The sequence below is a fragment of the Mus musculus genome, chromosome X (genome assembly GCF_000001635.26).
Source record: "Mus musculus strain C57BL/6J chromosome X, GRCm38.p6 C57BL/6J".
NCBI classification, from domain to species: Eukaryota; Metazoa; Chordata; class Mammalia; order Rodentia; family Muridae; genus Mus; species Mus musculus.
This window is the reverse complement of record NC_000086.7, coordinates 158,358,072-158,374,980: the sequence shown is the minus strand read 5'-3', so window position 1 is coordinate 158,374,980 and position 16,909 is coordinate 158,358,072. Positions and strand designations below refer to the sequence as shown.

The 16,909-nt window shown below is 38.7% G+C and overlaps 1 pseudogene; it reads right to left on the bottom strand.

The window, feature by feature from the left end:
- Positions 1–1,748: 1,748 nt before the first annotated feature.
- On the bottom strand, positions 1,749–1,899 carry Gm22522 (annotated as a pseudogene).
- Positions 1,900–16,909: the final 15,010 nt, after the last annotated feature.

Genomic DNA, 16,909 nt, shown 5'->3' with positions numbered 1-16,909 from the left:
ACACTTCTTTGCTTGCAAATGTTCATTTGCTAATTGGTCTGGTATGAGAGGCCTCTGGCTTCTGCTACTCTATTGATATTGGATCCTCACTGGGACTCCTCTTGGATATCCTATTGTCATCCTGTGTCGTGGAGATTCTGTAGTTTTGGATCTGTAGGACTGACCCCAGCAGTTCATTGTTGGGATAGATGTTGGAACAGGCTAGTTCAAAACCCTGGATTTGGTCATGAGAAGTATCTGAACTAGTCAGCGCTCTGGTTCTCCAGCTTCCATGCCCTTGGGGCTGGCTCAGCAACAACCCCTGCTACCAGGGCCGGCTCTATCCTTCTGCCCAGGTGAGGTGCAGGGCCCGTTCTCCAAAGTGTTGCAGCCAGTAAGGGACATGACCAGATCTCCCACTCTCAAGACTTCAGGGCTCTTCTGCATGACATAAATGGCAAGGGATGAGAGAGGGGAGGAGGGTCATCTCTCTCTCTCTCTCTCTCTCTCTCTCTCTCTCTCTCTCTCTCTCTCTCTCTCTCTCTTCCATGTCACTACACAGAAGACAAGTGGCAAGGCAAACTCATCCACTCTCCTGCCCTTGGTGCCAACTTAGTCAAATTCTTTCACTCTTACGCCATTGGAGCCAGCTTGGTCAAGCCTCTGCCACCAGGTCAGCTCTACTGTGCTGCCCAGGGGTGGTGTGGGGTCAACATTCCTGAGTGCTACAGCTGGAAAGGAGCAGGGTCATCTCTCTTGCTCTCACAGCCCTGGAGCCAGGTCTCCCACCTGCCAGCGGTGAGAAGCAAGGGGTTGGGGTGGGATGGAAGGAATCACTCCCTTGTCCATGCCACCATATGAAAGATGAGTGGTAGGGCCAGTTCTCCCACACTAGTAGCCTCCATCTGATTCATCCAAAACTCCTGCAATACACAGGACAAGCTTTCCTAAGTACTGTAGTTGTCTATGGGAGGGGTCACCTCTCCTGTTCCCCTGCTCCCAGGCCAGGACTCCCATGATTCCCAAGTGAGGGTTGGGGCCAGTTCAGCAGAGCCCTCAGACATGAATATGTCCCCAGACAGCAGCCCAGACCAGGAAGTTTGCCTGGCCTTTGGTGGTAACAGTCCCCAGCTGCTGCAAGGCCAAGGACCCTATGAATGGCTCCAGGTGGCATCAAAGGCCAGGACTTCACCATGGTCCCAGGTGGCATCACCAGCTACTCACATCAGACTGTTCCTCACTACCTTTGAGTCTGCAGTTTTGCCTCTTCATTGAGTCCACATCCTTCTGTTTCTCTTTCTCTTCCATTTCTCCACCAATTACTTGCTCCTGTTAGTGGTGCCTTCAGTCTCTGAGTGTCTGGGGTCATCTCAGAAGTGGTCTCAGGAGTGCTAGTCCCTGCTCATGCATTATGGAATCAGGCAGGGGTCATTTCTGGCATGGTCTTCACACCCCCAGCCTGCATGGAATCTGACTAAACTCCCTGTCCACACCCCATGGTTCAGGTATAGTGGCCATCTGGTTTGCTCCTTGCCTGGCCTGCTGGCATGGCCCCATGTAAGCAAGGGTTGTCTATTTTGGGATTACTCCCACTTTGAGGGGGGTGCTGTCAGTCCCTAGAAGTGGTTCTTCTAGTCTCTTGCTTGCTCTTGGTCCTCGGAGTTGGCAGGGCCTGCTTGATGCCAAACTGATGGTCATCTCAAGCGAGCTCCTCATCTGAGGTCCCTGGCACAGGACTCATGATTGTATCAGGCATGCTTTTTTCAAGGAATGTTAGGCTAGTAATCATTCAAATGTTCATAGATCATTCAGCTGTTCAGAGTTCATAACACTAAGCATAGACATAGCCTTTCTCCTCTTTGTCACCTACTTATGTACATATGACATGGTAGCCATACCTGTAATGCCTCTAGGAGCAGGTCAGATTATTTATTTAATCTAAATATGTAAATAGTTTGTTTAGAAATGTTAGATAAGGGGCTGGAAAGATAGTTCAATTGATAAAGCACTACCAAAAGAAGCAGAAAGGATTTAGTTAAATCTGAAGAACACAGACACACACACAGACACACAGACACACACAGACACACACACACACACACACACACACACGCACACACACACACACACACATATGCCAGTTTCCTGTTGAAGTTGGAGACAGATGGATCCCTTAGCTTGCTGGCCACCCAGCCCAGCTTAACTAGCTCTGAGCCAGTGAGTCCTCATTTCAAAACCGAAGGGGGAGGCTCCTGAAGAACATCCCTAGAGATTGATGCCTAGAAATTATAATTTGTTGCATAAGCAAAACACCATAAGCTTTTTGTAATATCTTGGCACCATCTATTTCAAGGTAAGTATAAAGGCCTTTACATGTTCTTTAGTGTCAAATGTGCCATTCCTGGGTAATTTCATACCTTTGACTAAAAAAGTTTAATAAATATCATTGAATTATGCTCATAATTCAATGACTCTTCATCATTTGAATTAAAATAATACTGATCTTACTAACTGCAGATTCCCAAAGCCTTTTGTCTCATGGTGGTTATGACATGACTCATGATTCTACCCCTTTATTGTGCTGTCATTGAAAAATGGCTTCCAATGGCTCCCTTAAAGGTTGTCATCAAGCTTCACCAATGATGTGCCACATGCTAATGCTGCCAGAGAATATAGTTAAATATGAATAATAATTCATTTTTTGATATAACAAACTCCTATGTCAGAAATGTATAGGTATCGAGCAATTCATATTCCAAATGTGTCCTTTCTTGAATCCCTTATTCTGTAATTTTTACAAAGGGTACTCAAGCAGAATAAAAAGAGCAGAAAAAAATATCTGGTTATTGCCCCAGGATTGTCATCCTCAGAATACCTGTTACCAGGAAGTGTTTTAGAACATTTATAGGGTTGGGGATAAAATGGCTAAGTTACTAAAGTGCTTGCCATGCAAGCAGGAACACACACACACACACACACACACACACACACACACACAGAGAGAGAGAGAGAGAGAGAGAGAGAGAGAGAGAGAGAGAGAGAGAGAGACAGAGACAGAGAGAGAGAGAGAGAGAGAGAGAGAGAGAGAGAGAGAGGCAGAGAAGCACAGTTACTAGAGTTCTCTGGGCCTGGAAGCCTACAGCAAGAGCTCAAATATTCAGGCTTAATGACAGTATTGAACATAACCACAGATGAAAATTTTTTCAACAATTTCCACAAAAGTAGGAGCCACAAAGACATTTGTATTAGAAAAGAGTCATTAGCCTTCAGTACAGTATTTTAAAAATGGTTCCAACCTCTAATCTCTGTGGGTTTTCATGACAGATGATCTTCAATCATCTCTCTTGATATAGCAGTTGCATTTGAAACAATTTATCAATATTTCTACCTCAAACACTTCCTTTACTTTGATTGCAGATCACTAAACTCACCCAGTTTTCCCCTTCAGACCTGTCTGGTCTTTCTCTGACTCCCAAATTCGTTGCTTTTTTTCTAAATCTTCAAGTGCCCAGCACATGGGCTTCACTGTTTCCCCTCACTCCTCTCAAACTTGCCTCTAGTGTCACAGGTTTAAATATCACTTATAGGCTTTTGACTTTCCTATTCATATTTCTATTCAAGATGCCTTGTCTGAATGTTAAAAGCACATACCCTGCTGCCTATAAGGTATATCCAAATAGATGGCAACAAGTGTGTCTAAAATTGAGATTTTGGTATTAAATCTCATTTAACTTTCAACCTATTCACAGTATCCCCTAGTTTATGTGATGATCATCTCTCCAGGTACCAAGAGGGGACACCTTGACACCATACTTTACCTCTCTTTTCCTGGCATCCTGGAGCTGGCTCAAACTGAAACATAAAAGTTACTGGTGCACATCTTTCCCAACTGTGTGGTCAAGTGATGTTACAATGGTCAATTGGAGTTAGTTATGATAGGATTATGTACATCATGAAAGTCCATGACCTCTGTACATTATGAGTACCCTACCTCTCCTTATCTAATCTGATTGTTAAATGTTTCTGTCACACTACTGTGTATACATCTTACCTAATTCTTCAACAAAGTCTGCTGGATCTGACTTCTCACATACTCACATCCATAAACCAGTGCTGTTTCCCATAGATACCATTCTGGATGGAGTCATACAAACCCGTATACATATTTAACATATAATATCTACAATGGTCTTCCCAGACCTGCCATTTCCCCTTAACAGTGTATACTCCACATGATAATGTGATTTTGTTAAAATAAAAGGCAAACAGATCATCATTATTCTAGTCAAATCTTTATTCACAAAGCTGGGAACTTATAAAGAATATGGGTTTATGTAGCCATATTTGGGGAAACTGAAATTCCAAATAGAAAACTATCAGCTCAAGTGAGAGCTCTCTTAGCTTTGTCTCATGGTGGAAGGCACTATGAAAGGAGTACACATGGAAGAGAGAGAGAACATTGTGAGACAGGAAGCCAGAGCAAGAGAAAAGAGACTGTCTTGTTACTCCTCACTAAGCCTTACCACTTAAAGGATACCTCACAGAATTGTGAAACTGGGGTCCAATCTTCTACTTTAGGAATTCTTGGGAGACACATTCCAACTTTCTTTAAGTCATTGTCGTCGTCATCGTCGTCGTCATCATCATCATCATCATCATCATCATCAAATCCTCCAGTTCTTTCCAAGCTATTCAAGAATAACAACTGAATTTCTTATGATGCCTAAAAGGTAGGATTTGATTCCATGGATCCTCTCTATTGCCATGCCCTCCTACTCTTTTACTTGAGTACTTGACTTGAATTAAACTCACCTTCTGGCTGTATTCTCAACAACACCAAACTTGCTCATGCCTCAGTGTTTGAGGTTGACACACAGTGTGCCCAACGACCACTCCTTCCTCTCCCCCCAGGCCCATCAGTCATTTTTAAAATATCACGTTACTGATATCTTTTCTGACACGTTCCTAAAGTTGTATTCCACACCAGAGCGTATACATAAAAACACACATATTCACTTCATTTTCCTTTCATTTAAAAAGATTTTTAATTTATTAATTTTTAGGTGCATTGGTATTTTGCATGCATAGATGACTGTATGCCAGATCTTCTGGAACTGGAGATGCAGAAAGCTGTGAGCTGCCATGTGTTGGGAATTGAACCAGATTTCCTGGAAGAGCAACCAGTGCTCTTAACCTCTGAGCCATCTCTTGAGCCCTTCATTTTTATTTAAGATATTCTTTTATCCATTAATTTTAGCTACCTAATGTCACTATATATTATTTTTCTCGTCTTTGTTTTCTGTTTTCCTTCATCAGAATGGAAGTTCCATTTGGGCTTTGGATTTCATTTGGATTTTTCTCGTGTCTGTGTCTGTTTTGTTCCACAATGTATCTGCACTACGTAGAGAAGAGTTAAAAATAATGTATAAAATAAAATGTGTTAAAATATGTATATAAATAGCACATGGGTAAAAAGAAGAAGACGAATCAGCACTGTTTGGGATTTCTAGCATTTGCCAAAATTTGGCTCCATTTAAAAAAAAAAACCTATTCCCTGTGTGATGTTTGTGTATTGTGTTTCATATATAATTCTATGTGCTAAAAATGTGTGTTGCATGAGTAACAGTAATATCAGTAATAATAAAATATGGAACACACAGTTCTAATGTCATACTCTAATCTCATGCATGGTGGAAACAGAATGACCCACGTGAAATGGCATACCTAAGGTTTCACAATTGAACTCATATCTCCCAAGCCTAATCTCTAACATAGAGCAAGCAGAGAGGAAGGACTGGGTATCCGCCTGTATACTGGAGGCTGTCTGAAGAGACCTCTGTCTCTGCCCGTCAGAAGGAGAAAGGGCAGGAGCAGGGAGGGAAAGTGCCGCCACCACCTCCAGTGTTGCTGATGCCACTCTGGTGCCACTGGTGCTCTGAGAAGCTTCACTGGCTGCACAGAGCAGAGCTGGCTGGCAAGCGAAGTGCAAAGAGTTTCTGGCGGTGAAAGCTTCAGGAGAGTATTCTCTTGTGAGGCAGTGTTACAGCTCTTGTGACACATGCTCTCAGAAGATGGAGTGATTCTCACACACCTCTTTTCCTTCTGGATAGGATCTTATATACAGTTTGGGGATGGATTGAGTATGACAGCAGGTGATTCCTATTGTCTTAGCCTGAGATGCCTTATCTACATGAGGAGGGGCTTTTGGGTGCTGCCTCTATATGACAGATGGCTGCAATTCTCTCTTTGGGGGAACTGTGGCTATGTGACAGGTGAAGTTCCTACCACTGTCTATCCCTTCAGGGTCCTTGGGCCTTCAAGCCTTAGCTCAACCTTACCAGGCTTCTTCTCATGGTCCACTGCCCCACAATGGGAAGAGTGTCCATAGCTGTAAACTGGGATATCACTGAATATTCTACCATTAGCATCCCAGTCCGATGGAGAATCTGATGTAAAATAACTTCTTCAAGTGAAATGTTAATGTAACTCTCAAATTATGATAATTAATGACATAATTAGGAACACGAAAATACATCTATGGGTCAAGGTTAATTAGATGAAAAAATCTGACACCTCTAATTAAGAATACAGAATGGTAGCAGGATATGTGAGAAAACAACATTTTACACAGAATTTAAAATTTAAAATGAGGTCTATTGCAATGTTGTATGATTAAAATGAAATTGCCATATAATAAGAATCAACAAACTATATCTTTAATAATCAGATTTAAGGCTAGATGAGAAAGTCAACTGATCCTCTAAGTTTTGCATCATGTTTTGGTTTTAGAGTGAATTATAACACTGTCCATTGTTGATGATTCTCTTCATTTATGCATGAAAGTTAGTTATTGTTTTATGATGCAGTTTGCCCATAAGTCAGTTATTATACAAAATGACATCTTAAGAAGGTCTCAGCACCTGTGATGCAGAGAAAGGTGGATCTCTGTGAGTTCAGAGCCAACCTAGTCTGCACAGTGATTTCAGGACAGACATAGCTACATAGTGAGAACCTGTCTGGAAATAAAAGGCAAAAAAAAAAAATGTTAGTTTCATGAAAAGGTCTTTACTGGCTAATGACTAAGGTTTGGTTGGATATCCTAAATATTTCTATTTTGTTGTTGTTGTTGTTCTTCTTCTTCTCATTATTATTATTATTATTATTATTATTATTATTTTAGTTTTAGGAGATGGTTGAACTTAAGAAATACATGAATAATGAAAATTCCCAGGAATCTATGCAGGTGTCCCTAGCTAAGGCTCCTAGTAATGGCAAAATATGGAGCCTAAAGTGCCCATGTAAGGTTTCCAGTGGAGGGACACCAACCCAGCCACAAAACCTTCGACCTACAATTTGTTCTGCCTACAAGATATGCAGGGGTAAATTGGAGCAGAAATTGAGGGAATGGCCAACCACTGGCCTAGGTTTAGAACCACACCATGAGAGGGAGCCATGCCTGATATGGACTGCAGGGCCAGAAACCAGAAGCTGGAGAGCCCAAACACAACCACCTCCTCCAAAAAAAAAATATTCTGCTATACTTGTAGATGGAAGTCTAGCATAATTGATATCAGAGGGCCTTCATCCAGGAACCATGAGAACAGATGCAGAAACTCACAATCAAACATGACAGAGTTCACAGAATCCGGAAAAAGAGGAGAAAGGATTGAGAGAGCTGAGAGAGTCAAGGAAACCACAAGAAGATAGAATCAAATAACTTGGGCTCACAGGGGCTCACAGAAACTGAACCACCAACCAAAGAGTACGCATGGGTTTGACCTAGGCCCTCGGCATGTATGTTATGGTTTGTAGCTTAGTCTGGGAGTGGATCAGGGAAAAGAGAGGAATTGGGGGAGGGGCTAGAAAAAGAAAAAGGAGGAGAAACAGTATTCAGAATGTAATGTATGAAAGAGGAAAGGAAAATACATGAGGCTCTTTTCAATCTAATAATTGCTTGTTTAATTCCTTCACCACCACTTCAGTTTATTTTCTTATAACATTCAATTAAAACCAAAGTTATTTTCCAGGTGAAATACTAGCAGTTGTCTCTGGATGGTAGAGTTCAGTTTCCATTACTTACATGATGGCTCACAACCATTCATAACTCGTTTCAAACTCCTTGGACACCAGGCTTATACTGTTTATCCCTTCAGATGTTATTTAACAAAGAGGATCTACCTCTCTTGGTGGTAAATATCGGTAGGAACAGAAAGGAGTATGTGCTGAGGGTGTGCTTTTTTTTTCCTTCTGTAAAGAAGTCTAGAACTTTCCTTTCTTGCCAGAGAAATCTATTAAGAGCAGTACATTCTCCTACTTGTTGTGATGAGATTATTTACCAGATGGGAGGAAGAGGGCCATTAGCAGTAGCAGGATCGAGGGCTGATAGTACCACGAAGAAGCAAAGGCTACCATGGATCTTCCCAACTCTTGTACAGAGCTGCGCATGACCTAAAATTCTTGTGGGGGATGGGCCTGATTTCAGCAAAGCAAATGAAAAGAGCTCTTTTATACTTTTTTATAATTTATAGCTTGCTAACTGAATGGACTTATGATACTGTGTTTAGATAAGAAGCTATGGAAGACTCAAGAGGCTTAAAGGAGTGTCCTTTAAAAGCAGAAATCTGGCTGGGCATGGTGGTGCACACCTTTAATCCCAGCACTTGGGAGGCAGAGGCAGGCAGATTTCTGAGTTTGAGGCCAGCCTGGTCTACAGAGTGAGTTCCAGGACAGCCAGGGCTGCACAGAGAAACCCTGTCTCGAAAAACAAACAAACAAAATAAAACAAAACAAAACAAAACAAAAAAGCAGAAATCTGTGAGATGGTGGTCCACACATGAAGAAGGTATTTTGTGCTAGTTATGTTACATAGGTAGTTATTGGCCTTCCCTGTCAGCAGCAAAGGTGATGCTGGAACTATTTTAGAGAAAATGTGAGAGATCTTTGAAAAGTTATTGCAAGAAAATAGAGTAAAATACCCAGAACCATTAACTACAATAGTTGGTCTCTACCATGTCCACCACACAGCTTTGCCCTGATCTTCAAAGGGTTTGTTTGTTCTTACTTCCATGTTTGGTTTGACATTAAGTATTTTATAAATGAATCTGTTTTTTAAACTCTTCTTTCAATCTGGATCCCTTGTTGTTGTCTTTAAGGATCATGCAAGTCCATGTCTGACACCTGTGATTATTAATAAAAATACACATCAAAGTTTTGGAAGACTGACAGAAGAAATAAAACACTTTGTAACAAAAGCATACCAGATAAAAGGAAAAATTAATAAACTGGATCTCATCAAAATAAGCCTTCCCTCTCTTTAAAGTGCTTTGTTTTGATTTGTGTATAGATGCCCAATTTTATAAGCACAATTTGCTGGAAAGACGATCTTTCTGCCCCCATTAAATTGTTTTTAAACCTTTGATTTATATCTAAATTCAGTAGGCTATATTCTACCTTTAACATCACAGAATGCAGACACTTTTTGTTAGACAAAACCCGAAGAGAGAAACCAGACTAAAGCTCATTTTCCTATTCATAAACATATTTATATTTTTAACTTAAGTTTTTTTACTCACTAGCATATTACTTGAAATTATGTCAGATATTAAATCATATATAGGATAACAAATCCTTGTAATTGTAAAATTAATAACTGGCAGTTATGTGTTTATTAGTCTACCAACACCACAGTGTTTGAATACTGTAGTAATCTTTGACACCAAGGAGAATAATTCCTCACACTTCATTTTAGTTCATCAAGGACTAATACCTTACCATGAATTTTACAATTCTTGTCTGTTTCTTTAAGAAAAACAACTTGCTGAGATTCCAGTAGAAATTTCAGAAAACTCAAGAGTGAATTTCAAAGAGAACTAACATTGTCACTATGTTGGATCTGCCAGTTTATGAACGTGGTAAAATTTATTCCCTTCAATTTAAAGGTTCCGTTTGATTTATTTCATTAACATTTTGTAATTTTAAGGATACAGATGGTTTTTCTTTTGGTAGATATATAACTAAATATTTTCTATTCACTAAACAAGTGTAAATGCCATTTGATTTTTTAAATTTTCATGTTTTTGTATTGATCTTTTATACTGCAACCTTTCTAAATTTACTGACTAGTTCTATAAGGAGCTTAAGTTTGGGTTTTGTATATAATTTTTAAGGTGTCTCAGAAATTTATTAAATAGCTCTATCATCTATGAATAAGGAGATTTGGATTTGTTTTGTTTTTTTTTTGTGTGTGTGTTTTTTGTTTTTGTTCGTTTTACTTCAAACTTAGGAGAAACAAAGATTCCTGCTTCCTAATAAGAGCGCTAGAGATTCAGAGTAGTTAAGGGAAGACAGTGGGAATCTGCCTGAAATGACAAATACCCAGACTGGGCATCTCAGAGAATAATCTTTACACTTCAGTGCATCACCCTTCCTCCCTTTACTTTTTCAGAATAATTTTACACATCACCTGGTCTTATCTTTCTCTCTGTAATGTACACTTGTCTTTTTATCAATAAAAATACCTGTATAGGTTCTTCTTTATATTTGATATCATGTTTGTTTTAAGGAATTTTTGTGCAAGTGACCATGCAGGCAAGCTTGACTGTTAGTGGATTTCTACTCTAAAATTCTAGGTTTTGGGGGGTGGGTGGGTAGCTTAGCAGAATTTGTGGGGGTACAGCTAGACTAATGGGCATTAGCAGGGGTCTGGTGTTTTTATTTATATATGTATGTATGTATGTATGTATGTATGTATGTATGTATTTATTTATTTTTCTGTAGCTGGTAATGGTGCTCCAGGAAACTTTGTAAATGAACCACCAGATTATATCCTTACAGTATTTTTGCTTAATTGCAATACCTAGAAATGTAGGTAATATGGTAATTTTCAGTATAATTTCTAACTGCATTCCAAATACTTATCCTTATACCCACAGGTAAGTGTAGCTTTTACCCTCCATCAAAGAAAATTTTCTTTGTAAAAAATGGAGGTAATTACACAAAACCACAACTGGCCAGAAAAAGAAGAGGCAGATTAGGAAGAAGAGGAGGAGGAAGAAGAGGAGGAGGAGGAGGAGGAAGAACATGATGATAAAGGGTCATGGAGTGATGAAGTGCCCAGATCCAAGATGAATCTATAACACAACTCCAGAACCTAAGTTTTAGGAAAGAACATGGACAAGGAGGCAGCCAGAGTGCCAGGAAATCTCCTATGAGAATGTATCTCTCAGAAATGACAGGAAGCTATACCCCTAATACCTCAGCAGTATGACTGTCTAAACAAGACTTGAACAAAGATGACACCATTAGGTATGCTAACATGGAATTGAGAAATCTGAAGGAGGCCCATCTTAGATGAAGATTTAAAACAACTAAGGAATGCTGAGAGTGGAAGAAACAGTCTTCTCCAGGGATAACCCCCAACTCTCAAATTGATTATCTAATACCAAGTGGTCAGCCCTGAAATCATACACATACTGGTAATGCTAAACACTAAACAGATGTAGCAAACTGTATTTATATAATTAGGGGTGTGTGTGTGTGTGTGTGTGTGTGTCTGTGTAAAAGTCATAATATCAAGATGAAACAAGGAAAGTGGAAGGGATTGAAAGGAGGAAATGGAAAAAATGATGTAATATTTAATTTAAAAAGCAACAAATATATGTATGTATATATGTATGTATAAAGAAGTAAGCAAAATGTATAGCTGATTATGTCATGCTTGAGTAGAAAATTTGAGTGAAATGCAGGTTTCTTCTTCTTTTAAATCAAACTTGTTCATTGGCATTTTCATACATGTTTACAGTCCATTCTGATTACTTCCTTTTCCCCTTTACAGCCCTGCCTTGTCTCTCTCACAATTTTATAAACCCTTTCTCTTCCCTCGTAATTCTTTTTCCATATTCATGTGGTTTATTTTGTTTTGAGACCCAGTGGTTTAACAAGACATCTGTGTGACTATAGGTTTTGAATGCTCTATCTATTGGAGCTTGGTAAGTTCAACAGTAGTCATTCAACTGATGGAAGTGATTCCCCAATTCCAGGAATTTATTACTGGCTACTGGCTCAGTGATGGTAGGGCTTCTTGAGTACCTCCCTCACCCATGTTTGGGTGTTGAAAGATCTATTCTTGTCCTGGCTTAATGCAGGCTTTGAGTTTATGGTACTGGGTTCATTACTGGAATGGCTATCTCACATCAGAAGATAGCATTCCATAACTCTTCTTCCTATATTCTGGCTCTTACATTCTTACTCAGCCATGGTAAAGCCAAAAGATCAGAAGATGATTGCCATTCAAACTACAGTTTCTAGGAACAGATCCACTAGGAGGATACACAGCTCATGAAGGAGAGAGCACATAGAGATGTGCTGTAGTACCTCAGTAGGTGAACAAAGAAAAGACATGGGGAAAATAAAACCTTTTTTGTGGTTGACACAGAAAGGAATGTGCAAGGCATGATAGGCAAGTTTAGGATTGACCAGTTTGAGTGATTTTGGTTGGTGCAAGTACATAGGGATTATTCCTAGTCTTCTGATGCTTGTCCTAAGATTGATGAGGGTAGGATGTTCTTGACTCTGACTGATGACAGTATGACTGGGGCTGCAGTTTGTTTGCATAGGAAAAGAATCCTTCACTACCTCTCCATATTGACTAACCTTATCAGTTCTTCCAGAGTCAGCAAGTCCCCAAGAAGGTTAGGTATATGGAACACAGAAAATAGAAAGTATAGTTGTTACCAAAAGCTCCACCATTAAGTTGTGCATGTTGAGAGCATTCTTGTCTTGTTTTTGATCTCCAGAGTGGACTCTGTAGTGAACTTGCAGATACTTTTTATCAAGGAAGTTCTCTTTTTCTAGTTAGTTTCTAGTTAAGTATGAATGGGTGGTAGAGTTTGTTGAATATTTTCTGCAACAATTAACATGATCCTCTTTCCCCTGTTAACATAGAGAATTCCATTGACTGTGTTTTGAATGTTGCAAGTTGCAAAGAATCATCAAAATCTGAAATAAATCCCTTTTTATACACATCTGAATGAAGTTTATTGGTTGTTTTAGTAGGGTTTTAACCTCAATGTTCATAAAAATTATATGTCTATAGGTTTTTCTTTCTCACATTTTTATACTATGACTGATTTCAATGCCATAGTAATACTAGGCTCAAAATATGAGTTGTAAAATATTCTATTATTTAGAAGAGACTGTATAAATTGGCATTAATTTCTCTTTAAATATTTGCTAGAATTCTCTAGTGAAACTTGCTTAGAGATTTCTTTTCTGGAAGATTTTAATAATTAATCCACCTTCTTTAATGTTTATTGAATAACTCAAATTATCTATTTTATCTTGCTTGATTTTGATAATTTGTAGTTTTTTTAAGGAATTGGTATGTTTCCTCCTAAGTTTTAGAATTCTTTTATGATTATAAATTTTTTAATAGCATTCTCTGCTGAATATATAATAACACCTCCTTTATTCCTTTCCTACATTGGTGGTTTTATCAGCCTTGAATTTTGTTAAATTTTTTCTAAGAATAAGCTCTATAAAAATTTAAATTTATTTTCATTATTAGTATGATTATTACTATTATGTTTATATATGTGTCTGTGAATGTGTGTATGTTCAAGAAGTGTGTTTACAGGTGCACATGTTACTGTGCATATATGGAGGGCAGAGGATAACTTTGTAGAGTTGGTTCTCTACTTCTTTTATATGGATTCCAGGGGTTGAACCTGGGTTGTTAGAGTTGTATAGCAAGCACCATTACCTGCTGAACCATTTCATTGGCTCCAGTTTTTTATTTTATTAATCTTCTGTGTTACTTTCAATTTCATTTATTAATGTAGCTGTAATTATTACTTCCTTATATATGCTTTGGATTTATTTTACTCTATTTTATAATTTGTTGAGAAAAAAATGTCAGGTTATTGATTTGAAACACTCATTCATTTCTTATTTTAACATGTATTTCTGAGTACTGATTTAGCTGTGCCCCAAATATGACCTTGCAATATCATGTAACTCACATTATGCTATTTCAGTACATGTTTGTTTCATTAAGTTCCATTATGTATGCAGAGAGATTTGTAGATCTAGGAGACAACCTGGGAGTAATGGGAATTTTTCATCCTGACTAAAGTCTGAAGTCAGTTTCCCATACTAAGCACGTTTTTTTTTTTTTTTTTTACATGAAGATTTAGAAACCACTGCTGAGGTATATTTGTTGTGAAATGTTTTCCTATGTACAGATTTTAGGGTGTTTTATTTAAGCACTTTTATTGGACTATACATACTAGCTATTAATGTTTTTCCTCTTAATATGATATACAAAGTTTTAAATCTGTCACAATCTACTTATGTATGTAATTCTAAAGATTAATTAGACCATCCTGGTGTTAGTTACATAGAATTTTCTACTTTTTTATTATTATAAATAATATTATAGAGATCATATATGAGTATTTTGCTTTTCTTTTTTTCCCATTAACATTTATTCACTTTACATCCCAATTGATGCCCCCTCCTCTAAGCCCCCCTCACACCCTCCCTCCCCTTATTACCTCCTTTCCTTCTCTGCTGAAACAGTAGAGGCCCTCCTAGGTATCACCCTACCCTGGCACATCAGGTCTCTGCAGAGCTAGGCACAACTTCTCCCACTGAGGTCAAACAAGGCAACCCAGTTAGGAGAATAGGATCCACAGAAAGGCAACAGCATTAGAGACAGCCCCAGCTCTACTTGTTGAGGGACCCACATGAAGATCAAGCAGCACATCTGTTACATATGTGCAAGGGCCTAGGTCCAACCTGTATATGCTCCTTGATTGATGGTTCAGTCTCTGACAGCCCCCAAGGATCCAGGTTAGTTGACATTATTGGTCTTCCTGTGGAGTTGTTATCCTCTCTAGGGCCTTCAATCCTCCCCCCAATTCTTCCATAAAACTCCCTGAGCTCCATCCAATGTTTGGCTGTGGGTTTCTGCACATGATTCAGTTAGCTGTTGGGTAGAGCTTCTCAGAGGACAGCCATGCTAGGCTACTGTCTTCAAGCATAACAAAATATCATTTATAGTGTCAGGGATTGGTACTTGCCCATGGAACAGGTCTCAAGTAAAGTCAGTTATTGGTTAGATATTCCCTCAATCTCTGTTCCATCATTGTCCCTAAACTTCATGTAGACAAGACAAATTTCGGGTAGAAAGTTTTGTGGGTGTTTTGGTATCCTTATCCTTCTACCGGGGGCTCTTGTCTACAGGAGATAGCCACTTCAGCTTCCAATCTCCAGTGCTATGAATCTCAGCTAAAATCACCCCCATATACTCCTATAAACCTCCCCCATCCCAGGTCGCTGGCACATCCTAGAGATGCCCTCCTCACTCCCACCCTCCATAATGATTTCCAATCATTCTCCTTGTCCTCTGGCCCTCTCGCATGTCTCTCTCCAGATGTGATCCTAAACCCATCCCCCACCACACATTCCTGTCCCCATCCTCACTTTTACACAGTTTCCTCCCTCTGTCTGCCTCCTATGACTATTTTATTCCCCATTCTAAGTAAGATACAAATATTCTCACTTGGGACTTTCTTCTTATTTAGCATCTTTTTGTTTGTGAAATGTAACTTAGGTATCCTGTGCTTTATGGTTAATATCTACTTATAAGTGAGGACATACCATGTATGTCATTTTGGGTCTGGGTTACCTCACACATTATGATATTTTCTAGTTCCATCCATTTCCCTGCAAAACTCATGATGTTCTTGTTTTAGATCGTTGTATAGTATTCCATTTTGTAAATAAACCACATTTTTTTTTCTGTATCCATTCTTCAGTTGAGGAATATCTGGGTTGTTCCAGTTTCTGACTGTTACAAATAAAGTTGCTATGAAGATAGCAGAGCACATGTCCTTGTGGTACTGTGGAGCACCTTTTGGTGTCATATAGTTGGGTATTCATGTAGAATTATTTCAAACTTTCTGAGAAACACCCAGATTAATTTTCAGAGTGGTTATACATGGTTTCACTCCCACCAGCAATGGAGGAGGAGTGTTCCCTTTGCTACATCTCCTTGTCAGCATGTGCTGTTGCTTGAGATTTTTTTCTTAGCCATTCTGATTGGCAAAATGGAATATCAGGATCCTTTTGATTTGCATTTCCCTGATGACCAAGGACTTTGAACATTTCTTTAAGGGCTTCTTTGTTTTTTGAGATTTCTCTGTTTAACTGTTCAACTCTGTGCCCCATATTTAATTGGATTATTTGGTTTGTTGATGCCTACCTTCTTGAGTTCTTTATATATTTTGGATATTAAACCTCTGTCAGATATAGAGCTGTTTTGTCCTATTAACAATGTCTTTTGACTTACAGAAGCTTTTAATTTTTTGTGAGGTCCCATTTTTCAATTGTTGATCTTAGTAGCCGAATCATTGGTGTTCTGTTCAGGAAGTTGTCTCCTGTACCAAAGAATTCAAGGCTATTTCCCAGTTTCTCTTCTATTAGATCTAGAATATCTGATTTTATGTTATGGTCTTTGATTTACTTGGACATGGATTAATTTGCATTCTTCTACATACAGACATCCAGTTCAACCAGCACCATTTGTTGAAGATGCTCTCCCTTTTCCACTGTATAGTTTTGGTTTATTTGTCAAAAATCAAGTGTCTATAGGTGTGTGACTTTATTCCAGGGTCTTCTTTTTTATTCTATTGAAAAACCTGCCTGTTCTTATATCAATATCATGCAGTTTTAATCACTATTTCTTTGTAGTACAGCTTGAGGTCAGGGATGGTGATATCTTTAGAAGTTCTTTTATTGTTCAGAATTGTTTGAGCCATCCTGTTTTTTTTTTTTTTTTCCATATGAAGTTGAGAATTGTTTTCTCAAGTTCTGTAAAAAATTGTATTGGAATTTTGATAGGGATTGCATTGAATCTATGGATTGTTTT